The following is a 26550-nucleotide window of genomic DNA, read 5'->3' on the forward strand; positions in this document are numbered from 1 at the left end:
GCAGGACACTGCATGGCTTTGCATTACATTTGGCTACATTCCAACACAAATTGCAATTTGTGTTGGATCGTAAATACCAACTCAACACTTTGTAGCAGGTCTGTGTTAAGAAGCCCCACCCAAAGTCTTTGTAAACCTGGGCTGTAGTTCTTCATGACATAGGTGAAGAGCTCCAGCTACGGGTTGAATAGGAAAATAGGCATCTATTAATAGCACACACATGGCAAAATGTGCTACTGGGAGCACATAATTAGACTCCACCCCTTGAGCTCTGCCCAGTCCCATTTCTACTGTAAGACTTCAGATGTAGTTGTGTTGTGTTCCATTGTGTGTGTGTGTGTTTGCATGTTTGCAACAATGAATGTGTTACAATGGGACTGTGAGAAGGCAGAGTAGTATTAGATATGAGATGAGTCATGTTTTTTACACTTCATTACAAAATTGACATCATTTTTATACGTGTCTGCAATATTTTCAGACATGATATTTTTAATGCAATATTTATAGTTGTATCACTATTTTTACTTTATTGCTTTTATTTTCTTTTTCTAAAATATTTTAATATCTGTTCACAATATGGTATACATAGGTGTCAGGAATGTTAAAAGTTGCATGATTATTCTTTAGACTTTTGATACTTTTAAATATTTTGTAAACATTTTTGAAGTGTGATGGATATTAGTGTATACAATGTATAATGCTAGATGACTTTTTACAGTAATTTCATTTGTTTCTATAGTTGAATATTTTAAATATGTGTTTGCAACTTGATGCGTATGGATAAAGCCAATGGCTAATGTGATGGGAACATTTGTTTTTTTATTTTTTAAGGTTTTGTTCTTTGTCCTGATAATATTTTTTTTAATGTTATAATTATATTCCATTACCTATGAGTGGCTAAATGAGATGTGTGACTTACACAAAGGTTTGACTGAAGTAGATATGATCATGTTTGAGCTTTAGCACAATCTGGAGTAGATATGAGTGTAACTTTAGTGGATTGCAACGGACTCTATTGTAGATGCATTTTATGTATTTGTGTGTCCCTCTCACTTTATATACATAATCCCAATTATCAACTAATCCATGGCTGCTCTCACATTTACACCTAAAATGTGGGACTATGTGTGCAGTGTTCAATTCAGTAATGGCAGAGAGCTCCACAAATGGGCGATTGGACAGGAGTAGATGAAAATCTATGCCTCTCAATTGTGAATGGCATTTGTGAGCTTATGAAGTAATACTGGCATCTCATAAATATCTATGTGAACCAGGCCTGTTCTCTTTTGGCATATATGTTGTGTTCTTTTAAGACTCTATATGCGATACCAGAAATTAAAAGTATATGCAATTAAGAACATAATTAACTTTCATTGTTCAGATATCTTCATCTGTGATATGTTAAAGCAGTTATTATTCATTTGTTTTGCCATGTGATTTAGTCTGTTTTCAATTAAAAGCTTGAATTGGCATCCCACTTTAAGCTGGATTACATCAGCCTAATCAAGTATCCTGAACTCAGAAATAAATCTCATCAGCCCTTGAATTTTTGAATGGAAAATTTTCAGCAGACTGCAAATGGAAGAAAATTAAAAGCAAGATGGATGGCTGATCTGTCTTAGTTATGCAGCTACAATTTTAAACAATTTGCATCTAGACCCTTAAATTGAGTGGCCTAATTTGTAGTTGGGAATTGCTAGATAAACGCTTGCAAGATTGTAAGGTAGTCAAAGCTGGTCTGTAGAGTACAAGGAGGAAATTATTCAAAATTTATCAATGTGCTTGATCAACTTTCTAGCTCTTCTGCACAGTTCACACATCATTTGCATTTAACCATTGAATTTATGCATCACAAAAATATTAAAAGTTCACAAAATGACAGTTTGAAGTAAAAAAGAGTTTGCATTACCTTGGTTAGTTTTACAGTATGTTAAAATAAAGAGTCTGTCCAATGTTGCCTGAACAGTCAGACGTATACTTTCATTCTCTTTTCAATCAAGTTGATCTGTTATTTCTATTCAGGTTTGGTGTTTTTGTTTTCTGACAACTACATTTCCTTCAAAAGAAATACATAACTTTTACTTGGACCATTGCTTTTCTCTGTGGTAGTGGAATTGAAGGGACTTTGGGAATATTTTATTAATTTCCCTCCATGACAGGTATTACTATCTTACACGTTGAATATGGGAAAATGAATCCTTAACTCAAGAGAATGTTTATCAGTATCATATGGCCTTTCATCATGGCACCAACTACTTCAATTGATTGCTCTGACTGAAGAGATATTTTAATTTTGCTTTACAGTATTGTTTTAAGGTTTTATTACTGTATCCTCAAAGATTACTTTTATTCAAATTCTCCAAAGGACATCATAATGGACTCTTCATGTCTGTTTCAGGGTTGGGGACTTCAGTGTAGTAGTTACTTTGAACTTTACTTGCTCATTCACAATTATACTCCTGAATATTGAGAATAGGAATATCATGATAATATAGGAGACAAAATATCGGGGCACAAAATGTCAAATTGTAAGAACATATAAAATAAGTATAGATTTACTATTCTTAAGTCCATATATAAGAGTTAGATATAGAAAATCTATTCAAACATAGCTTTCGATATTTTGTCCACTATATTAGGGTCTCACAGTGTTTCCAACTCTATATTTAGGGTGCATACCCTCATTCAATGCATTGTGCTTTTTGCATATTGCTGTCTTAGTTGTTATTTTTTCATATTTGCTTTCCTATAAATTTAATGTTGTGACTTTTTCTCACATTTTAATACATTTTGGTGTATTGTTAAAAAAATGTTATATGCATTTTTGACTGGTTTTGTTTGCCCTTTGCATGATGTCCTCTAGATGTATTGTTAACTCCTAAAACTTCATGTAAGTGAGAAGGTCATGCTAATGATGATATCAGAACTGCTACTAAGCTTGTGTGGATGGTACTGGTGCTGTCTTTGCACTAAAACTGCTCACATTTACTAGCACTGGGATTCTGATAATGAGCCAAACCTTATGAGTTAGTGCTTAGATGTGGTGGCTGGAAAACATCATGCTGTATTATAAAGGCACAGCTGCTGTGACTGGACTGAGTGTAGGATGCTGGTGGGGCATTTGACAGTAGCATTACTACTACCAGTACTGCTAAGTTTAGAAATGACAAAGGTTACAAATCTGATCACTACTGCTTAAATTACGTGGGTAGGGTGGTAGCACTTCCTTAGGAACAACATTTTCTATCTCATCCTCAGACAAATTTCACCTTTCTAATACTTTTGGTTCCTCCATAATCCAAAAAGAAATGTAAAGAGAACGGCAAGACAAATCTAAATATTAAAGGCATGCAAATGAACGATTAGGAAACAACATTTGAATTTTGTCAGCACAATAGTGATTTTGAAAATCAGATCTGTGGTTCTGCATTTAATGTGGATTACCAAGGGTTCTACTTTGTCCCTGCTTTAATTTAATTTGTACATTGTTAGCTTGGCACAACTAATTTAATCATTTAGATTTGTATTTTTATATGAGCTGACAATAGCCAGATAGTCTTGACCACCACCAATGATGCCATGTGAATTACAGGCTTAAAATGAAACCTCTTGAACATGGAATCAGAAGACCAGTCGTCTGTATTTAAAATGTCTTCCAGCCTAGTACCCAGAGAAAAAGCTTTAGATGCCATAGCACCCCTGACCGAATGGGCCCCAAAACGAGCCATATTGATCCCTACCTCCTGCATGACCCATCACAATCATCGAACTATGGTTGGCGATGAGGCAGCCTTGAATGGTTTCCTAATGGAGATCAGCAATTGACGCTCCCCTCGAGGCGTATGCCTTCGATTGCATGCTCATATGCTTCAAGGCATCTCACCACACACAACTTAGGTGCCCTGTCAAAAGCAGGATAAGAAATCAACCATGTGTCAGTTTTTGTCCATCTGGACATATAAAAGGGACTCCCTGAGGCGCAAAGACCCTGCTCAAAAGGTCCAGAGCGCGAACATCTGAGACCCTTCTGCAAGAAACCAGGCACCGTCACATCGCTAGCTTGGCTGATATTTCCTTCCTCGACAGGTATTAGTTCGATTGCCAGGATTGAAAAAGGTTGAGGGCCAGTTTAACATACCATAAATTTGAATATTTGGGTTGTGAGGGAAGAGCAAGGAGAATACCTCATAACAGTTTACACACTAAAGGATGTCCCCCACTGCCAACTTCAGAATGGGAAAGTGACCTGCCTAGATGGCAGACCAAATCATATTTGCTGTACGGTAAGCCATACCCCTGGATGCCAAAGAGACCAAGAAGTTCAAGACAGGGACAACGTCGCACCCCATGGGATCTTCTTCTTATTGAAGACGCCAACGTACTCACTTTTACCATGCAGATTTATACCTCTTAGAGATGCTGTCTGCCCAGGCTGAGGCCAGGAGTCTTTGAGACACTGATGAAAGGCCTGGGACTCTCCATCATTCCCTGTAATCCTCCAGGCCATGAGAGGAAGGCATCCTTGGAGAGCCAACGTTGACTCTGACCCAGAGGATCCTTTAGGACATCTGGATCTAGGGGGAGAGGGATTGGAAAATCCCAAGAAAGCTCCAGAAGAACCAGAAACCACACTTGATGTCTCCAAACCGGTGTGATCAGTACATCCTGCACTGCCTGCCTGTGTACTTGCACTGCCAGGCACGTGATCATGGCAAAAGGTGAGAAGGCATAGCCTTCTCCCTTGACCAGTCCTGGAGAAATGCATCTGTCGCCCAGGCCTGAGGGTCCAGCTTCCAGCTGATGTAGCAGGGAAGTTGATGGTTGAGCCTTGACACAAAAAGATCCAACGTGAATGGACCCCAGATTGAGCTGAGTGTTGCAAAAACTTGTGGATGTAAACGCCACAAACTTGTGTCTGGCCATTCCTGTGAACACCAATCCACTAGCTGATTCGAGGACCCTGGGAGATACTCCGCCAAGACAGATATAGTGTATGACAGACAATACGCCCAAAGCTCCTTAGCTAGGTCTACTAAGAATTTCAGTCTGGGACTCCCTAGGTGGTTGATACAACAGATTGCCAACAGATTGTCCATCTTGAGTAGAACGGAGCAGTTCGCCCTATTCTTGGTCCAGCATCGAATTGCAAAAGAGCCTGCTATGAGCAGGCAGTTGATGTGAAGGGCCTGTTCGGCCGACGACCACTTTCGCCCGGTAAAGGAGTCCCCGCAGCGAGCCCCCCAATTGGAGCCACTGGCATCTGACTCTATGATACTGCCTGGGTCCGAGCCAAAAATCACCCAGCCATTCCAGCCCTCCATGTGCGATAGCCACCAGTGCATCTCGCCCTTTGCGTCCTCTGTCAGCGACACCTGTTCTGAGTAGGAGAGACCTCTTTGCAGATGGGAGGATTTTAGATGCTGAAGGGCCCTGTAATGCAGGGGACCTGGAAAGATCACCTGAATCGATGAAGCAAGAATCCCCTCTACTCAAGCGATCTGGCGCTGGGAGGTTGAGGCCTTCGAAAGAATCTTCCTTAACTTCTGGCAAATCCTTGCTATTTTGTGAGACCGCAACCTGAGGGTTTTGTTCACTGAGTCTATGGCAAACCAGAGAAAGGTTATTTGCCTGGAGGGCGCCTGCAGAGATTTTTTGGCATTGATCAAGAACCCCAAACTCTCCAGAAAAGAAGTGGCGTACTGTAGCTGTTCTTGCAGCTTATAGGGGCATTGATCCATCATCAATAGGTCGTCAACGTAGATGATCAATTGGATGTCCCTTGCTCTGAGGTGCTCTATTACCGGTCTCAAAACCTTGGTGAAACACCAGGGGGCTCAGGACAGTCTAAACATCAGGGTCGTGAAATCGTAGACCTGTCCTTTCCATTGGAATTGCAGAAAACAGTGGGGGGAAATCGTGACCGCAAGATAAGCATCCTGCAGACCTAGGCACACCATCCAGACGTTGGGGTGCAGAAGATTGCGCAACAGATGGATACCCTCCATCTTGAACGCTGAACCCCTCCCTTTCGTCCACTAAGAAGATGTTGCTCAAGAAACCCCCAGAGATAAAGCGAAGCTGGGCCTATAGCCGCCTTGTGTAGCAGTTCCCCCCCTTCCTGATCCACAAGAGTTTACTGAGCGTGGGAGAAGGCCAGACAATGGGGCGTGAGGTCTGAACTTGGGACCCAAAGAACTCTAGCTGAAATCCACAGATGGTCCGGAAAATCCAAGGATCTGAGGTAAGAGACTCCCAATTGTGCACAAACTGAGCGAGCTGCCTCCCAACTGCAGTGAAAACCCTGACATGACACTCACCGATCTGGGTTCCTTCCAGTTGTCCACAGAAGGACCCTTTGGCGCCTCTGCCTCTTTGACCCCGTCTGGTGGGGAAGAATTCTTCGTAATGAGGTTGCTCCAGTGCCCTACGTTGGGCTTGTCCTCTAGTGGGGCCTTGGATATAAAAACAGCCGGTCGAGCACCCTCTCCAACAACCTGCAGTGATGAAAATGCAGGGCTAGAAAATCTTTTTTATGGAGTATTGGGCCGTATCCAAGGACCCCAATGTGGAGACGAACTTTGAAAGCTCCTTGAGAAAGGGGTCCTTGAAGAGATTACCCTGAGCCACCGGATCCGCCTCCATAGACGCAAGGTCTCCGAGCTTTGGGTCCACCTTTATCAACAGAGATCTGTGCCTCTCCACAGAGAGAGCGCATTTGGCGTTGTCCAGTAATATGATGGTTCTTGGGCCCAACCGGAGGCCACCTCCAGGGATAGCAATGTATCTGTTGCCTTGGCTTACTCTGCCAGCTCTAAAATCTTCGTGAGGGGGCCGGAAATGTCCAGCAATTTATTCTGACAGGCCCTCCAAGACCTGTTGATCCCTTTTTTGGGGTCTTTGATAAATTTCTGTAGAAACATGGCCATCTTGGTGTCAATGTCGGGGGGCGAACACCTTCCCCGGGGGGGATGTGCAAGAGCACTCCGCTCTCAACCTAGCGTGAACCGCCTTCTCCAGAGGTTAGTGCAGCCTGCTGGACACATAGGAGGTGACCTTGTCAGAGGGGACCCAGTCCGAGGAGCAGGGGTGAACCAGGTCCTCCGGTTCATGCATGTCAAATGACCAGCATCCTGAGAGGGCTTTGATTGAGTCTGGATTGGCCTCCAAGTCCTGGATGGGCCCGCCTTGACTTTGGAGTCATGCAAGCCATCCACGTCAGTGTCCGATAGTGGCAGCAGCTAGAGAGGATTCCTTTGCAGGACTCCAGAGGAGGGCACTCCGTGAACGCCTGCTTCACGCTTTCGAAAGCTGACATATCCAGTCCGCTATCCATTTTGTGTTTAGGGGGATGCTGCGTCGTCTGCTTCCAGCTCGAGGAGCTTTTAGTGGGTAGAGAAAGATTGAGCGGGGTTGGGCAGGAATACGCCAATTGTGGAAGGCATCTCTTGAGAGGCTCAATCGTGGCGGCCCGCATGATGAATAGAGGCATCCACCGCCTCTCAGAATTCACTATCAATGGGGAGGGCTGAGATGGTCTCCTCCTCCACATATTCCTTGTCCTTGCATGGCAGAGCTGTGGGAGTACAGGCCAAAATGGGGTGCACTATTGCAGTCGCTCAATGTGCTGGTGAATACCAGGCGATTTGGTTGAGTCTAGCTCAGGTTGTTCTTGTGCTGACCACACCAGCAATTAAATGCACAGTGTGCCTACTGATAGGGGTAATCCCCTGGGCCTGAAAGGCTTAAAGATGTGGCAGAACATTTCTGGGATAATGCCCTGGGGCCACCCTTTTGGTATCTAGGGAGAGTCTAAAATGCCTGGGCCAAGCCCCTTGCAGCGGAGGCTGGCGTTCTCTTGCACCTAAAAATGGGAAATACTGGCCAATGGTGCAAAGCGAGCCTTGCACTCCGTACAGTCCCGTGAACCACAGACACCTACCGCTGCTAATAATCGGGCAAGGCACTTGCCTGTGACCTGGTAGAGACCCCACCATGGGGCGTCAGGGCTTCCGGGGTGGTTGGCGGCTCCGAATGCGTTGACATGGACGGTCGCTCAGTAAATGACGGAGCGGCCGCCCCACAGTCAGCGCGACATGCGGTGTGCATCGGAGCACCGCCCTGCCCTCTGCAGGTGTGCGGGATCACCACAGCGCCGGCCAGGCGAAAGGAACCAACAATGGGGCGGTGATTAGCACCCCTGCAGCTACACTGAAAAAGAAAAGGTTAGGGCTCCGCTGCAGAGACTTGCCCTAAGCCCTGCATGTGTGCACAAAGGGAAAAAAGTAACATCAAAGGGAAATACAAAGGAACAGCACTTATCTTCATGAGAGCAGAAAGGAAAGAGGAAGTGCCTGAAGCAGTGCAGCAGGATATGGTCCATGGAGTGACGTGATTGGCTATGAAGAGTTGTAGTTCTGACCCAGGGTGTTCTCGGAAATGTAGTTTGCTTTTAAAATCTGCTGTGTTCGAATAAAGGAAAGAAAGACATAAAGCATAATTCTCTTCTCCGGTCCTGACATAGAATTCTTGAAGAGTGGAGCACTATGTTCTGTGAGCAGAGGTTCACAATGGGTTACAGGCCTTCAATAAAGATGAACTATGGACATGCTTCCAGGGTCAGAGTTTATACATTGTTTGGCTAAAACAAAGTAGTTAAAGGTGTATTTTCTTTTCAATTGGCCACAGCCCCAGGGCAACCAGTTTCACTTTCAATTATTTTGCTGTTCTCTAACAGCTCAAATCAACAAACACAGGGGTTTGGCAGGCAGTCCACTTCACTGTAAGAGGTGTGAAGTTTTGTCCCTGTCTTTGGGCCAATCCTTTCTTCAGGTATTGTTCTGACCAGATCACAAACTCACATGCCAGATCTGATTTTGGTCCTAGCTCACTGCAACAAAAAAACGTTCTTCCCATTTTTCTAAAGTGAGTATTCAAGCCGGCCATGGCAATTGGCTTCACAAAGAATTCTATAGACAGAGTGTACACTAAACATTGAATGCCATAAGGTCGCACAACAGTGGACCAATATGCTTACACCTCTGTACAGGAGCCTATTTATTATTTTTTTACAATTGTACATCATTATCATGATCAGGATGACTTGACCACTGCACCAGGCACAGGCTTTTAAATGTACTAATGGGAATGCTATATGACTTGCCCCACAGGGTTATAGGCCCCATATGTGGAATTTTACACTATGTGTGATTCTGCACACAAGACTCGTGTGCAAATGCACATTTGCGTTTTCTACAGGGAAAACATTTGTTTATGGTATGTGTAGCTGTAGATACACATGCTTTGCATACTCCTGCCTTCTAGTGTTGGATTGGATGTGTGCAAGTTGTTTTTCTGAGAAGACGTCTTTCAAGCCATGAGGTATAGTGACTCCATCTATTGCTGGTAACGCACATGGGCACTGGCTCGATTGTTAAATTGTTTATTATCTGCCATTGGGTTCAAACATATCTCTCAACTCTTCGGGTCGACACAGCGGCCATTTAGATCATTCAGATTGCTGCGTCAACTCTCCTTCTGCAGCATTGTGCATCATCTTGTTTGATTCTGAGACAGAAACATTCAGTACCCCTGACAAGGCCTCGCCCCTCTGGGGATCCATTGATTATGCAATGCCCGAGAATGTGCCTGCAATGAAAAGGACTCCATTCCTTTATTGTCTGAAGTGTTGAGCAAAATTCCATGGGCAGACCTCCATCAAGTGTTTCACCTCTGTCTGCCTCAGGAGGCCTCCTGTATGGCATGCCTTGACTCCGGGAAAAAAAAACGTACCAATACCATTGCACTCAATGCAGCGCCTCACCCTCAATGGTGCAACAGCAGACGTACAATACTCTTCACCCTTTCAGAGACCCAGTCATCGAGACCAAGCAGCAGCCATGATGTCCAGTGCAGAAGCAAGGGTCTTCACATTAGAGGAGAGCTTTGGCTCTGACACTGAAGAGACTGAGCCAACACCTGCACAGAATCCTGCATCCAAGACTGCGGCAGTAAGTACAGATTCGCCACCTCCCACTTCTCAACCCCACTAAGACTCAGAACATTACTCTTGAGGGGGTTAAGCTTAGAGCTCACAGGACCATTATGAGGCCCTGAACTGTCACTGCTGCAAGGCCATGATAGGCACCGAACTTCGACTTCAGACCCAGTGACCTCCAAGCCCTTGGCACTGAAGTCCTCCAGGAAGCCACACCCTTCAACGAGTCGCAGCTGAAGGACAAAGCCACGCCTTTAAGCTCCAGCATTGAAATCACTTGCAAAGCCAGCTTCGAAGTCGAGACACTTGGAGCCAAAGTTCTGCTCTGTGCCAGCTGATCAGCAACCATCTTTGATGCTGAAACAGCCGGCATCTATGACAGCCTCTTCAACAGCTTCTGAAGAACAAGAGCAGCCTATCCTCCAGTGCCTACAGGAGGAGTTCTACGACAGGCAGCAGTGCATCCATATGATCCAGAGACTGGACAGTCTGCTGTGCATTGGCATATTGCCAGTTCCGTCTGTTTACTCTCCTGGCACACTAGGATCAAATAGAGGTGTTGCTTCAACACACTCCATATAAGTATAGAAAAAGGGGTCAAGAGCTTGTGGCAGAGGACAAGATTATATTGAACAGCAACATTTGGTGTGCCGTTGATCCAGCTGACACCGCTGCCTGTGGCATTAACGCCTGTGTCCTTCTTTGCTGACATACTTGAGTGTGTGTTCCTAGCTTTAAACCAGAAGTGGAACAGCATTTGATCAACTTACTCTTTGAAGGGTAGCATCTTTTCGCCCCACAAGTTAACCAGATGCTGGAAAAGATAAAAAAGGACGTGGAGACTTCAAAGGCCATGGTGGCACTACAGACACCATCCGCCTGCGACTCCTTTCACCACTAAGAGCATGACAGAGGGACTAAAATCACCACCACGGAGGCATCCAATTCCTCCCCCAGGCAACAAATATGTCCATATGGTAACACTCCAGGATGTAATTCCTCTAATACAGTAGGGCGACTTCATGATCACCCTTGACCTGAAGGATGTCTACTTGAACATCCACATCCACCCTGCACATCGCCTGTTCCTCCAGTTTGAGGTAAATAGTCACCATTATAAATTCAAAGTGCTACCCTTCTGGGTAACCATAGCTCCCAGATGTTCACAAAGTGTCTTGTCATGGTAGCTGCTCACCTCAGAAAGAACAACGTCCACATCTTCATTTACTTCAATGACTGGCTGCGTAAGAGCACAACGAAACAGCAATGCTTGGTGCACACACAATTCACCATACATCTCTTACACAGGCTTTACCATCAATACCAGCCCCTTCCAGTCTAACCCTTTTTAGGGGTATACTCAACTCAGTTACAAGTAAAGCATACCCTTGTCCTTCAAGAGTCAAAGTGTTCTAAATGCTGCTTCTTCTTATTCCAGATTGTCAGGTAATGGTTAGAAAGGTCATATGCCGCCTCTGCATGATTGTATCCTACATTTCTATAGTCCCTGATGCCAGGTTACAAGTGTCCATTGCAGGAGTGTCTAGCAGCACAGTGGTCACAAGAGGAGGGTCATTGGGAGGTTCTAGTGTAGATCTGGGGCTGTACTCATTGCTGTCTGCAGTGGTCGAATGCCAACAATTTGTTGCAAGGCCAGCCTTTTCTGAATGTAGTGCCACAAATGATTATCACAAAGGATGCCTCCCTCACTGGTTGGGGTGGCACTTACAGGAACAGACCAATCAAGGCATGTGGATGCCCCATCAACAGGGTCTCCATATCAACCACCTGGAGATACAAACCATCCAGTTAGCCCTCAAGGTGTTCCTCTCGCACATGCAAAACAATGTAGTACCTATTTGTGCAGGCAACACAGTGTGTCATGTTCTACCTACTGAAACAGAATAGAACTCACTCTCTGCAGTTGTCCACTGTAGCTTAGAACATTTTGTGATGGGTAAGCCATCATAGTGTTCATCTACTTATACAGTACACACCGGGTGTGGACACCCATTTTGCAGATGTGCTCAGCTGGATGCAGCCACAGTTTTACAAAAGGGAAATTCCACCCCCAAGTCCTACTCCTGTACCTCCACTATCTGAAGGTTCCCCCAAATAGACTTTATTCACCACCACCAAAAATGCAAAATGCCCATATTTCACATTGAGGTTCCCAAACCAACAGTCATTGGCAATACACTATGGATGAACTGGTCAGGGACATTTGCCTATAGTTTTCCAGCTTTCCCCTGTCTTCCATTTGTGGTTCAGAGGCTCCAGCAAACATCCCTAACCCTTAATGTGGTAGCCCCCTACCTGGGCAGCCCCGATTCACCACTCTCCTTACACTATCTCTGGTACCCCACAAGAAGCTGCCCAATTAGCTGGATCTTCTGTCATAAAATCAGGGAACACTCAGGCATCCCAGCCCCAAACAATTCAATCTTGCAAATTGACTCCTGAAGTCCTAAATTCGGGTACCTCAATCTGCCTTCATGCTTGTCAGTCAGATTGAGGCTCTTACTCTGGAAGAACCTTTTATTCAAGTACAATATGATAGAGTAGTCCTTGGGACAAAACCCTAAATTCCTTCCTAAGGTGGGTTCAAGTTTCGTCCTTAATCAAACCAAAGACCTCCCAGTGTTCTTCTTACATTCAGACTCAGAAATGAGCTCTTCAAACATTAGATGTCAAAAGAGCCCTCATGTAATACATTGACAGGACAAAGCCCTTCCATAAGACACAACAGCTCTTTGTCTCTTTTACCAAACCAAAGGGTGTGTTCTCTCTAAAGCAGGTATAGCATGCTAGCTAGTCAAATCTTTACAAACCTGTTGTGCCAAAGCCAATAGACCATTTCCTGTCCCTATCAGACCCCACACAACACTTAAAAAGAAGCTTCTATGACTTCCTTGATTAATAGTCCTATAGCAGCTACCTGGTCTACTCCCTAAACTTTTACTAAAGATTACTGTATAGTTGTCTTAGCTCGACAACAAGTTAGTATTGGTCAGGCTGTTATAAGCAAATTTTTTTCAGTCTTCTGCAACATCCTATGGCTAGCCACTGCCTTAGAGAAGGACTGCTTTACAGTCAATGCACGGCATGTCTATCTACAGCTACACATGCCATGAACCAAAAATGTTGCTTACACTGTAAGCATCTGATGGTGGCATGTAGTGCTGTAGATTCACATGCACCCAGTCTCCTCTCCAGAAACCTTTCGATGTTGCAGGTAATTTTCCTTTCATCTTTTATCTTACATTGCTTGGGCATCTTGTTCGGTGTCTAAATGCTCCATCAACATCCTCACCCTTGTGACTCGAAAAACGTCTTCCAAGAAGAAACACGTACACATGTCCAAGTCCAACACAAGTTGGCAGGTGTATGCATAGAATGTGAATCGACAGCTCTGCAAGCTGCAAACAGATGCTTACAGGGTAAGTAACATTGTCCTTTCTTCATGGAGTAAACCCTTCTCTTACTCACCCATCAAATCTGGGGAGGTAGGCTCCCTTTCCTATTCTTAAGGAACTGTAAAATTGTAAATCTCTGACCATTTCCACTGTGGGAAGAGGTCAAATAGAGGTTTGGGAGTGTCCATAAATGTATGTTTGGAAGCATTCACAAACTTCAACTACCCCATAAAATCCATAGTTGTAAATCCATTTGCACCATCCAGGAATCGTTTTGCAAATTCCTAGTAGGCATGGATAAAGGTATCGAGCCAAAACGTGCATTTACACTGAAATTATTTCATGAATAGGAACCCTAGACACAAGCAGACAGGGATAACCGGGTTCAGTGGTTGAGGAAAACACTCTAGCTCTTTGTAAAATGCTTCTTGTGGGATAAACAGTTGACTAAACGGACCAAAACAATATTTTAGCCAGACCTCATGTCACGATGTCTCGATGTGCTAACTTATTTTGATAACAGCTTACTGTTTTTGCAAAGAAGCCCGATGCCTGTTGTAAGAGGAATTCTTCCTGGGCAAGTAAGACAGGCAGGAGAAGCCAGGTAGAGTGGCTAGAGATTAATCTGCTAAAGGGGAGATGATTAGGCAGAAGGGAGCAGGTGCTGATTTACATTCAAACTCAGGCTGAGTCTGAAGGGTCTGGATGCACAAATATTCAATGAGCACTGTGTCTATTTACAGTTTTTAAAAGGAAATGTAAGCATACAATCACAAATGTTTTTTCCGTGATGAAAGACTGCACGAGTTTACAAAATATGGGTTTTATTGCAAATTGACTAAAGGCTGCCAAAGGACTGGTGGAGCTAATGCAAATGACAATAAATCAAATATTTCCAGAAACAAAGTCATGATCGTGACTATGGGGGTCATTCCAACCCTGGCGGTCTGTGATAAAGCGGCGGCCAACCCGCCAACAGGCAGGCGGTCAAAAAAAAGGAATTCTGACCCTGGCGGGAACCGCCAACACAGCCCGCCACTTTAACACTCCGACCGCCACGGCGGGACAGACAAACAGCGCGGCGGTCACCGCCAACAGGCAGGCGGCAGACAATGTACCGCCCACCCTATCACAACTCACCAATCCGCCACCTTTGGAGAGAACACTGCTGGGGCATCAGAGGATAAAACTACAGGCACCTCAGGGGGAAGGGAAGGGGGGGCACCTCAGCCACAGGAGTCCACGACGCCAGATCCACGAGGGGCCTCCCTGGCCACTGTGCCATCCTGGGGAGTGCAAAGTCACAGTCTCTCAAGTCTCTACAGTGGGTGGGTTGCCGACTGTGCCATCCTGGGGAGTTCAAAGCCACAGTCCATCAGATGGATTACCGACTCCACTGGTATTGGAGGAGGCAGGGTGCTCAGAGTGCAGCGTGAACACCAGCTCGAAACAGAACCGGCACTGTCAATGGGCCAGCGGGGCTTGAGACGGCGGGGCCCAGCGGAGCGGTGCTTGAGACGGCGGGGCCCAGCGGAGCGGTGCTAGAGTTGAAGGACCCAGCGGAGCGGTGCTTGAGATGAAGGGCCCAGCGGAGCGGTACTTGACAGGAAGGGCCCAGCGGAGCGGTGCTTGACAGGAAGGGCCCAGCGGAGCGGTGCTTGAGACGGCGGGGCCCAGCGGAGCGGTGCTTGAGATGAAGGGCCCAGCGGAGTGGTGCTTGACAGGAAGGGCCCAGCGGAGCGGTGCTTGACAGGAAGGGCCCAGCGGAGCGGTGCTTGAGACGGCGGGGCCCAGCGGAGCGGTGCTAGAGTTGAAGGGCCCAGCGGAGCGGTGCTAGAGTTGAAGGGCCCAGCGGAGCGGTGCTAGAGTTGAAGGGCCCAGCGGAGCGGTGCTTGAGATGAAGGGCCCAGCGGAGCGGTGCTTGAGATGAAGGGCCCAGCGGAGCGGTGCTTGAGACGGCGGGGCCCAGCGGAGCGGTGCTAGAGTTGAAGGGCCCAGCGGAGCGGTGCTTGAGATGAAGGGACCAGCGGAGCGGTGCTTGAGTTGAAGGGTCCAGCGGAGCGGTGCTTGAGATGAAGGGCCCAGCGGAGCGGTGCTTGACAGGAAGGGCCCAGCGGAGCGGTGCTTGAGATGAAGGGCCCAGCGGAGCGGTGCTTGACAGGAAGGGCCCAGCGGAGCGGTGCTTGACAGGAAGGGCCCAGCGGAGCGGTGCTAGAGTTGAAGGTCCCAGCGGAGCGGTGCTTGAGATGAAGGGCCCAGCGGAGCGGTGCTTGACAGGAAGGGCCCAGCAGAGCGGTGCTTGACAGGAAGGGCCCAGCAGAGCGGTGCTTGACAGGAAGGGCCCAGCAGAGCGGTGCTTGACAGGAAGGGCCCAGCGGAGCGGTGCTTGACAGGAAGGGCCCAGCGGAGCGGTGCTTGAGATGAAGGGCCCAGCGAAGCGGTGCTTGACAGGAAGGGCCCAGCGGAGCGGTGCTTGACAGGAAGGGCCCAGCGGAGCGGTGCTTGACAGGAAGGGCCCAGCAGAGCGGTGCTAGAGTTGAAGGGCCCAGCGGAGCGGTGCTTGAGATGAAGGGCCCTGTTCAGCGGTGCTTGACAGGAAGGGCCCAGCGGAGCGGTGCTTGAGACGGCGGGGCCCAGCGGAGCGGTGCTTGAGACGGCGGGGCCCTGTTCAGCGGTGCCTGTCTTGGCGGGGCCCTCTTCAGCGGTGCTCTTCACGGCGGGGCCCTCTTCAGCGGTGCTCTTCACGGCGGGACCCTCTTCAGCGGTGCCTGTCTTGGCGGGGCCCTCTTCAGCGGTGCCTGTCTTGGCGGGGCCCTCTTCAGCGGTGCTTTTCACGGCGGGGCCCTCTTCAGCAGTGCCTGTCTTGGCGGGGCCCTCTTCAGCGGTGCTCGTCTTGGCGGGGCCCTCTTCAGCCGTGCCTGTCTTGGCGGGGCCCTCTTCAGCGGTGCCTGTCTTGGCGGGACCCTCTTCAGCGGTGCTCTTCACGGCGGGGCCCTCTTCAGCGGTGCCTGTCTTGGCGGGGCCCTCTTCAGCGGTGCTCTTCACGGCGGGGCCCTCTTCAGCGGTGCCTGTCTTGGCGGGGCCCTCTTCAGCGGTGCTTGTCCTGTCTTTCAAGGGAGCCAGACCTGGCCAGGACTCCCCGCTTAGTCGCCCTCCGACCGTGCGGTTGCTGGCCCCTCCTGTGATGGAGTCCTGGGCCAGTGGGTGTCCTCCGTCACACCCGGGATGGGGCTGGTGGGGCCCTCCTGGTCCGCGCGCCTGCTGGCTGACTTCTCCGCCCTGCTGCCCTTGCCCTCCTTCGATGAAGCTCTCTGGCCCTTGCCTCCCCTTGATGTTGTGGCAGGTGACGGGCCACGACTACGCTCCTTGGTGGCAGCCGTCTCTGCCTTCTCGCGCCGGCCCTTTGTTTTTTGGGTTCTCTTCCCAGGGGGTGGGCTGGCTGTCCCCTTGCTGCTGGCCGATGTATCTGCACTCGGGAAAGGTGGACTCCAAAACCCGTGCACAATGGTCGCCCTCGATGCAGGGCTTGTGGTGGCTTGCTCTTAGGACTCTTACCAGATGGAGGGGGTGGGTCAGGTGATGCAAAGAAGTTAACTTTGGAGAGGAAAAGTTTTTTAGGAGCAATGGGAATGGTAGGTGCAGTGGGTATGGGAGTGGAGGAAGAGGATGTGGTTGTAGGAGAGTCAAGTGTGCTGTCTTTGGGTGCAGGTGCTTGTGACGTAGGCTGTGGTGAGGTGGATGGCTGTTGGGTGGGTGGCTGCCTGCGTTTGTGTGTTTTGGAAGAGGGGGTGACAGACACACTGGGAGAGGACACAGGGGACGTGTAAATGGCAGTGGGGGTGGTGACTGCACGTGTGCAGACTGTACTGGAGGGTGTGCTGGTGATGGAAGTACAGGCTGATGGTGGTGTGCATGCAGGTGTGAGTGGAGACGTCACAGGGAGGGAGGAGGGAGACGAGGAGGAGGGGGACACAGAGGTGGTAGTGACTGTTGCCATGTCTGCATCTGGATGTTGTTTGTGTGAATGCTTGTGGGATCTGTGGTGCTTATGTCTGGATGAGCTGCCCTGGGTGTTGAGGTGTGTGCAGGCTGGTCTGATGGTGTGGATGGGATAGGCAGAGGAACAGGAGACTGGGACTGGGTGGAGGCAGTTAGAAGAGGGAGGCTGGAAACCGGGACAATGGCTGCCGTCAGTGCTGAGTCCAGAGCATTGAACGATCATTGATGGGCAGCCTGACCCGAATGAATGCCCTCCAGGTATGCATTGCTCCGATGCACCTCCCTTTCTACACCCTGGATGGCATTCAAGAGGGTAGACTGCCCAACAATGAGTGTCCTGAGGAGGTCAATGACCTCCTCACTGAGGGCAGCAGGGGTAACTGGGGCAGGGCCTGAGGTGCCTGGGGCGAAGGAGATGCCGCCTTCCTGGGCGAGCGGGCACGGAGCGAAGGCCGAGGGGCTGCTGGGAGGGCGGGGCTGGTGCGCTGGGTGGCGGCTGTACCTGTTGTGGCGGTGGGCACCGATGTTGCCGCCACCGCAAGGGAGCTCCCTTCCGAGGACGTGTCGGTGTCGCTGACGTCTCCACGGGTCCCCGTTGTGGAGCTCCCCTCGCCCTCTGTCTCACTGGTGAACTCGGTGTCTGTAGCATGGCCCTCCGGGGCCATGTGAGTTGCAGCTCCCTCGTGCTCCGATGCCAATTCTCCTCCGCCTGATGATGCTAATGCACACATGCACAGGAAGATAAAGAAAATGGGTGGGGGGAGAAATAAAGACAGGTTGAGTGCATGCATTGGCAACACCGTTGGCGGAGAGGACAGACACAGAAGCCCCCTGCACTACGCCGCGCAATCGGGGTACACTACTCAGTACTTGTGACTAGGCCTACAGGTCTATGGACAACAAATGCACACATGGGTGATGCAGGACCATGGATAGCTCGACTTGGCAGCCTACAGAGGTGGGGGGCGGGGGCACAGGGCCATGCCTAAAGGAGGGGACTAGCCTACAGAAAGCACCCTGGCCTAAAGTCACCCACAGCCCTCCTCCCCAACCCAGACACCTCCACTGCGCGCAAAGATAGCAGAATGTGCTGCTACTCACCCCCTTGTGTCTGCTGTGATGTCCTCACGCGCCCATCCAAATCGGGGTAGGCCACCGCCAGGATCCGGGACATCAGGGGGGTCAATTGGCAGCTGGCACCCCTCCTACGTTGGGAGGCCATCCCCAGCAGAGACTCGGCGGTCTTCCTGGTCCCGCGGCGGATGTCCTCCCACCTCTTTCGGCAGTGGGTGACCCGTCTGTTGTGGACCTCCAGGGCCCGGACGTCCTTGGCGATGGCACGCCAAATCTCAATCTTCTGATGGGCGCTGACCTATGTGACATGTACAGGGTGGGAAAGGAAATATCATCACTTTTCTGCATGGTAGATGTGAGTGGCCCCCCCTCCACAACCTTGCCATGTGGCACATGCTCTCATCTCTTGTGCGTTGCACTCCTCATTCGCTCCCCTCCCCACCATCTTACATACACCCCACTCAACACAGGCATAGCCCATTCAACGTGCACCCAGTGTACTCACCTGTTGGTCTGGAGGACCGTAGAGTAGCGCATACTGGGGGAGGACCCCATCAACAAGTTTCTCCAACTCTTCTGAAGTGAAGGCAGGGGCCCTTTCCCCAGTCGCAGCAGCCATAGTATCTCCCAGACCGAGGTCACAGCAGCACTTGCAGTATAGGTCCTCTCCTGTGGATGATCAGGTCTCGAGTGATTAAGCAGCTAGAAAATGGCGGTCACACCCGCGGCGGTGCGTATCGCTGCGGTGCGTACCGCGACCGCCGGCGCACATCGTCATTGGCTACTGAGACCCATAGGGTTCAATGTTAACCAATGCGGCTTCGCACCGCGGTCTTTGACCGCCTACCGCCACAGTGTGCCACGCCAGCGCATTGACCTTTCATCCCATTGTCACACTTCACAGGTCAGGCAGCCGCCATTTCAAAGGCCCACATGGCTTAATTTCTACTGCGTCACACAGGCCTAGGCCGTGCATTGCCACTCAGACACGCCTTTCAATGCATTGCGATTCATTTACTGTGCAAGCTGTTTGAACGAACCTGTGGCTTGCTTGACTCTGTACTCCATGTTGTCCTTCCTAGGCACCGTCCGCTGGGACTTGCGAGGAGAAGGATGAATCCTCCCGTGTACCGACCGCTGGTGGACCTGTCGACAATGGAAGAACGACATATTATACTTCGTTACAGACTTGACAGAGCCACTATTCATGAACTGTGTGCCCAGCTGGAGCCAGACCTGATGTCCCCCATCCGCCAACCCACAGGGATTCCCCCTCTGGTGCAGGTTCTGTCAGTACTCCATTTTTTGGCAAGTGGGTCTTTTCAGACAACAGTGGCCATGTCATCAGGGATGTCTCAGCCTATGTTTTCTAAGGTTTTGTCCAGAGTGTTGTCTGCCCTGATGAAATACATGCGGAGATACATTGTTTTCCCTGAGGAGGATGATTTGGCTACAGTGAAGGGTGATTTCTATGCCCTTGGACATATCCCCAACATCATTGGTGCCATTGATGGGACCCATGTGGCTTTGGTACCGCCCAAAGGCAGTGAGCAGGTGTACAGAAATAGAAAGAGTTATCATTCGATGAATGTCCAGGTGGTCTGTTTGGCAGACCAGTACATCTCCCATGTGAATGCCAAGTTCCCTGGGTCAGTGCATGACGCGTATGTTATGCGAAATAGCAGCATCCCCTATGTGATGGAACAGCTACAGAGACACCGTGTGTGGTTATTAGGTGACTCTGGTTACCCCAACCTCTCCTGGCTATTGACCCCAGTGAGGAATCCCAGGACAAGGGCAGAGGAACGGTACAATGAGGCCCATGGGTGAACTAGGAGGATAATAGAAAGGACCTTCGGGGTCCTGAAGGCCAGGTTTAGGTGCCTGCATATGACAGGTGGATCCCTAATGTACTCACCAAAGAAGGTGTGCCATATCATCGTGGCCTGCAATCTTGCATTGCGACGCCAGGTGCCTTTTGTTCAGGAGGATGGTCCAGATGGTGGTGTTGTAGCAGCTGTGGAGCCTGTGGAGAGTGAAGAGGAGGAAGACGACGGGGACGACACGGACAACAGGGATACAGTTATACAACAGTATTTCCAGTAGCACACAGGTAAGATTCACCCACGCCATTTTACATTTACTTGAGGCCTCCTGCGTCTCTACTTTCTGTGTTTCCCCCCATTTCCTTTTAACTGAATTGTGACTTCCCCTTCACTTTTCAGAGCTGTTTGACCAACTGCGTGACTTCTGCTTTGTTTGCCCATGGACTACAGCTTGTTGTCATTGGTATGTTGTCATTACAATGTAACAGAACATAATTGCACCATTATGTGTGATACATAATAGTAAAATAAAAGTAGACTCCTGTAATTGTAAGTGCAATAGGTGATTTATTATAAGTGCTACATATAGGTACATGATAGTAAAACGGAGATGGGTGGGGGTGGAGAAATGTCCGTGGCAGAGTCCAGTTCTCAGTCGCACAGGTGCATTGTCCATATGCCTGTGGAAGGATGGAGCAGGGGCAGTTCAAGGTTGGACAGGGTGACAATGTGGGACAGTGGGATGACATCAGGGGGTATCTTATGCTGGCGGGGGTCTTGCAATCCTACTCTGTCTTCTTGTGTGATCTCAGGTTCCGCTTGCGGGGTGGTTGTTCTTCAGCAGGAGGTGGGGTTCTGGTGGCCTGACGTTGTGTGGGGGCCTCCTGTCCACTAGCGCCGGCGGAGGTGGTAGGCTGTTCCTGGCCTGGGCTAGTGACAGGGGCCCTTTGGGGTGCCACATGGTCCCGCAATGTGGTGACTATCTGGTTAAGGGCCAGGACGATGGTCCCCATTGCGGTACCGATGTTCCTCAGTTCCTCTCTGAACCCCATGTACCGTTCCTCCTGCTGTGCCTGGATCTCCTGGAACCTGGCCAGTACCGTCGCCATCGTCTCCTGGGAGTGGTGGTATGCTCCCATGATGGTGGTGAGGGCCTCTTGGAGAGTCGGTTCCCTGGGCCTGTCCCCCCCTGTCGCACAGCAGCCCTCCCAGTTCCTCTGTTTCCCTGGGCCTCTGTCCCCTGGACGGTGTGCCCACTACCACTGCCCCCAGGTCCCTGTTGTTGTTGGGGTGGTGGGTCAACCTGGGTGCCCTGTAGTGGCGGACACACCGCTGATTGACGTGTCCTGGAGACAGAGGCATGGGCCCGCTGGGTGGGAGCTGTGCTGGTGTTCCCAGAAGGGGTTAGGTCTGGTGTAGCCTGTGGCTGTCTGTGGGGAACCGACTGTCCAGAGGTCCCGATGGGCCGGGCTGGTCATCTGGGTCCAGGTCGACAGAGCTGCTGTCATCGCTGGGGGCCTCTTCTGGGGGTGGGATGGACATCTCTGGACCCTCCGTGGCGGTGTGGTGGCGTTCGGGTCCTGCAGGGGTATAAGGGTATGGTTATTGGTTCTGTGTGTGGCTTTTCGTGGGATGGATGGGTGTCCGTGTACCCAAGTGCAGGCATTCCCGTGTGGGGGCTTTTGTGAGGGTGGCTTGTGGGGGAGATGGTTATGTGCAGTGGGCATGCTTTGGTGATGGGTGTCCATGCTTTGTGGTCGCATGCAGGTCTAGGTGTTGGGATGGGTGGGTTGTGATGGTGGTACATTTGGAAGGAGTTGGTGTGATGGGGGTGGGGGTGAGGGTGGGGGTATGTGCTGGCATGCAGATGGGGTGGGGGTGGGAAGTAGTAGTTAAGATTTGACTTACCAGAGTCCATTCCTCCAGCTACTCCTGCGAGGCCCTCAGGATGCAGGATGTGCAAGACTTCCTCCTCCCATGCTGTGAATTCTGGGGGAGTAGGTGGGGGTCCGCCGCCAGTCTTCTGCACCGCAATGTTGTGCCTTGATACCATGGAATGCACCTTCCCCCGTAGGTCATTCCATCTCTTCCTGATGTCCTCCCGATTGCGTGGATGCTGTCCCACCGCGTTGACCCTGTCGACTATCCTTTGCCATAGCTCCATCTTCCTAGCAATTGTTGTATGCTGCACCTGTGCCCCGAGGAGCTGGGGCTCTACACGTACTATTTCCTCCACCATGACCCTGAGTTCTGCGTCAGAGAACCTGGAGTGTCTTTGGGGTGCCATGGGGTGGTGTGGATGAGGTGAGGGATGTTGTATGTGTTGTGGAGTGTGATGTGTGTGATGGTGTATGGTGTTTTGTGCGTTGTAATTGTGTGGGTGATGTTGTGATTAGCCTCTGTGTGATGGTCTACTCTAAGCAGTGCTGTCTCTCTCTGTCCTTGATTCGCAATTGTGGAAGTAAGGGTTTGTGGGTAATGTGGGTGTGTGTTATATATTGTATTGGGTGTGTGGGTGTGGTGTGTGTATGTGTATCAGGTGTGTGTATTTCAAACTGTCCAATGTGGTTGTGTTTTGTAAGGGTGTGTGTATTTTGAGCGCGGCGGTGTGTACCGCCAATGGAATACCGCGTTTGAAAGACCGCCGCGTGGATTCGTGGGTCGTAATGGTATGGGCGTATTTCTGTTGGCGTGACGGTGGAGGTTTGGTCATCGCCATTTTTTCGCTGACCTTTGGTGTGGCGGACTTTTGTGGATGTCGGGTTTTTGCCGGTTTGCCAGTTGTGGGTCAGAATGACCGTGGCGGTTTACCGCGGCCGCGGCGGTGTTATGGCAGTCTTCTGACCGGCGGTAAGCGCCTTTTACCGCCGAGGTCAGAATGACCACCTATGTCTGTGATTAAGCTTCATCTGCAAAAACGTTTCTATTTTATATTCTGTAAAGAATGTAGGCATTTCTAGACACGTTAAAAGGCTTTTCATATGCATAGCTTGGTGCCACCTTAATCTTAGTTCACTGTGAGGATTTCGGTAGAATTGCTGCAGCTTTAGAGAGGTTCTGGTTACAAAGTTTCTCCCACATCATTTTACCCCGTCAAAGTTCAGCCCCGTGCTCCCTGCTTTCTTTTCACAGCAGCTCCCATTACCACAATTTAAAGAACAATGTAAATGACAAGTGCTAGAGTGAAGTTAAACTTGTATCTTCCAACATTTAAGCATCCGATGTTTCAAGAACACCTTCATCTGACTTTCATGAAAGATTTGAAGATTATATTTAGGCAGCTCCAGCTCCCACAGTTATTTGTCTACTATTAATGGTGCTGGAACAGATTTCAGCCTGGGAGTGCTGCCATCGTTGATACGTCACCAAAGTCATAGGCATTGTGAAAAATCACACAAAGAACAAGTGTAGCATATGACCGAAGCCCATTCAGCAGGAGAGTGGTAAAGGTGTGGTCTATAGCATGTGGTGCATTTTGGAGCACACTGCTGCAAATATATTACTAAATCATGGGGACTCATTTACCAGGCCTTAGCTGCACCCTGCGCCACCAGAGCGTCATTTTTTTGACGCTCTGGTGGCACAGTGTGCCATCCCATATTTATAAGGCTACTCTGCAGCACACATAGCAGGAGGAAAACACCTCTTGTGATTGTTTTTGTGCACTTCCTGCACAAATACAATCACCCCCACAACGCAGGCATACTTGCACCAATGTGCAAGGGTGTCTGCATTGGCACATGGCAGCAATCAGTGCGCCAGTGCAGGGTAAGAGGATGGAAATATGCTGTATCTTGTAGATACACCACATTTCTCTCTTTTCCCAGTGGTGCAGGGTGGCACAGCAAGGCACTTGCTGTGCCGCACTGCACCACTGGCCTTGTCAATGAGGCCCATGGTGTTATAGCGCTCTGTCAAACAACAAATTTGTACAGACGTAGTTTTACTGATAGCACCATACAGTGCACAAATGATACTGCATGGAAATCGGGTTTTAGTGAACATTTATCATTTGAGCATCCTATTAAAATATATGTTTCTATCACACTTCAGAATTACACAAGAAAGTGCTTTTTTTATACTATTCTGACTGCTGATATGTTTTGAAAAATGTGTACAGTTCGAGTTTTGTTGTGTTAGAACAAAATAACATTCTTCAGGCTTTCACTTTCATAGTCAGCAAGATTATCACAACTTCACATTACAAAATCCTCCCACTTTGCAGTCAGAAAAAGACAAGTAAACCCCATTCTCCATGTAAAAAAAATAGGCAGCGATTTCCTAGAAAGGAGAGCCTGCCATTTAATTCATATGACAAAATAAAATGTAAAGGCACGTGTATTGCTCATTTATTTTCTGAAATGTAGCATGGCTACTGTATAGGTGTTTGTGGCACCCCTACATCCAGCACCGATGTCTGACATCTACTTGCCAGTAGTGAACATGTGGTTTGATTTTTTTCACGAAGCTCTGCTAACTGTGTGGATATCTCACGTGAGGAGTTTATTAGCTAAGTGTCCATCAGCAGCAGCAAGGGCCTCGCAAGTGTAAGCCCTCAGGGACATATAACCAGATTGTGGCATTCACCTGGCTATTGAAAATTCCCAAAGTAGCTGAAATTCCTAGACGAAACTCTGCCATATTTTGTGTTGTGGACGGAATCTGATATTTTTCCTGCTTTCTATATGATGTATAAAGAGATTGTATTTAACACTGAAGCTAACTTTAGTGCAGAAGTACGATACTAAAATGACCTACATAGCTTGAGGCCTTAGTCATTTTGTAACACACCAAACAGCGTCTGCACAAGTGCACTTGAAGGTGTTAAACCTGATTGAATTAAAACTAAATAGAAAGTAACATTTGCAAGGTTTTGGTTTCTTTTTTAGGTCGAGCGCAGAAGCGCACTGACCTGTAGTAATTGTTCTGTGGGCTTTTAACCACACCCACCGCATGCTTATCACTATCACTTGTTCATGGGCTTGCGTTTCAAAACTCCTTTGTTATCATTGGTAAATGCTTTACGTTTCTCTCTCTCTGGGGAAGTTTTGTTTCCGCCTTGGCCATCGACCCTGTTACATGGATAATTGTACATTTGCTGATACGTTTGACTGCAAGCAAGCTTCTTTTTCCTTTTGTGTCTCTCCTTTGCGCTCACGCTCATGGCGTCCGTGGCTCTTTGAAATGACTTGATTATGTCAACTGTTTTACTTTTCATTTTCAATTTATGTGGCAAGAAAAGTCCAGATAGGAACTTACAACGCTAATGGTTCTAAGTCAAGCAAATCTGAGACCCATTGGATTGCAAATGCTTGTTTTAATTATTAAGACACCGCCTTAAGTGTTTGTGTTTGTATTCTCTTCAAAAGATAGCTGATAGCAGAGCTGGTGACAGGCCAAACTCTGGTGGTCATTACAACCCTGGCGGACGGTGTTAAAGCGGCGGTAAAACTGACAACAGGCCGGCGGTAAAAAAAATTGAATTATGACCGTGGCGGAAACCGCCAACAAAGACAGCCACTTTAACACTCCGACTGCCACGGTGGTACAGACAAACAGCGCGGCGGTCCCTGCCAACAGACAGGCGGAGGACAATGTACCACCCACAGTATCACAACCTCACAACCTAGCAATCCCCCACCTTTTCCGGGGCGGATTCACCGCGGATAAAAACACGGCAGAAACAGCCATTTCAAAGGGACAACGCTCACCTCTACACACGCCACGAGGAATGATGACACCATGGAGCCGGAACTCCATATTCTGCCAGTGATAGTCTTCCTGCTCCTATACGAGGATCATCAACGCCGGCGGCGAAGACCACGGTGAGTACTGCACCTACGACATAGGGGAGGCAAAAACACAGGGACCCACACAACCAACATCCCAACCCCCACCCCGACCCTCACCCACTACAACACACAGACCAATGCATATCTATACATTACAGTAACACCCCCCAACACCCCTGGATGAATGCAAAGACAAAAGGAAATGAGTTGAACCATTGTAATATATCAAAATACAGTAAGCAAATATATACATATATATATATATATATATACACATTAAACAAAATATACACCACGATTAATAGTGCAGGTAATGCACCATTCATTGTCCGTGGACCACTGGGCCCAAAATGCATGGGCGAGGCCCACACAAGATACCTGATCAAAACGGAGAGAACACTGCATGGGCATCAGATAGAAATACAACAGGCACCTCAGGGGGAAGGGAA

The 26550-nt window shown here is 48.8% G+C and overlaps 1 protein-coding gene across 10 annotated transcripts in view; it reads left to right on the forward strand.

The window, feature by feature from the left end:
* Positions 1–26550, forward strand: part of SMOC2 (SPARC related modular calcium binding 2) — a 1415403-nt gene that overhangs the window by 226220 nt on the left and 1162633 nt on the right. The window lies entirely within an intron of this gene.

The sequence above is a fragment of the Pleurodeles waltl genome, chromosome 5, assembly GCF_031143425.1.
Source record: "Pleurodeles waltl isolate 20211129_DDA chromosome 5, aPleWal1.hap1.20221129, whole genome shotgun sequence".
NCBI classification, from domain to species: domain Eukaryota; kingdom Metazoa; phylum Chordata; class Amphibia; order Caudata; family Salamandridae; genus Pleurodeles; species Pleurodeles waltl.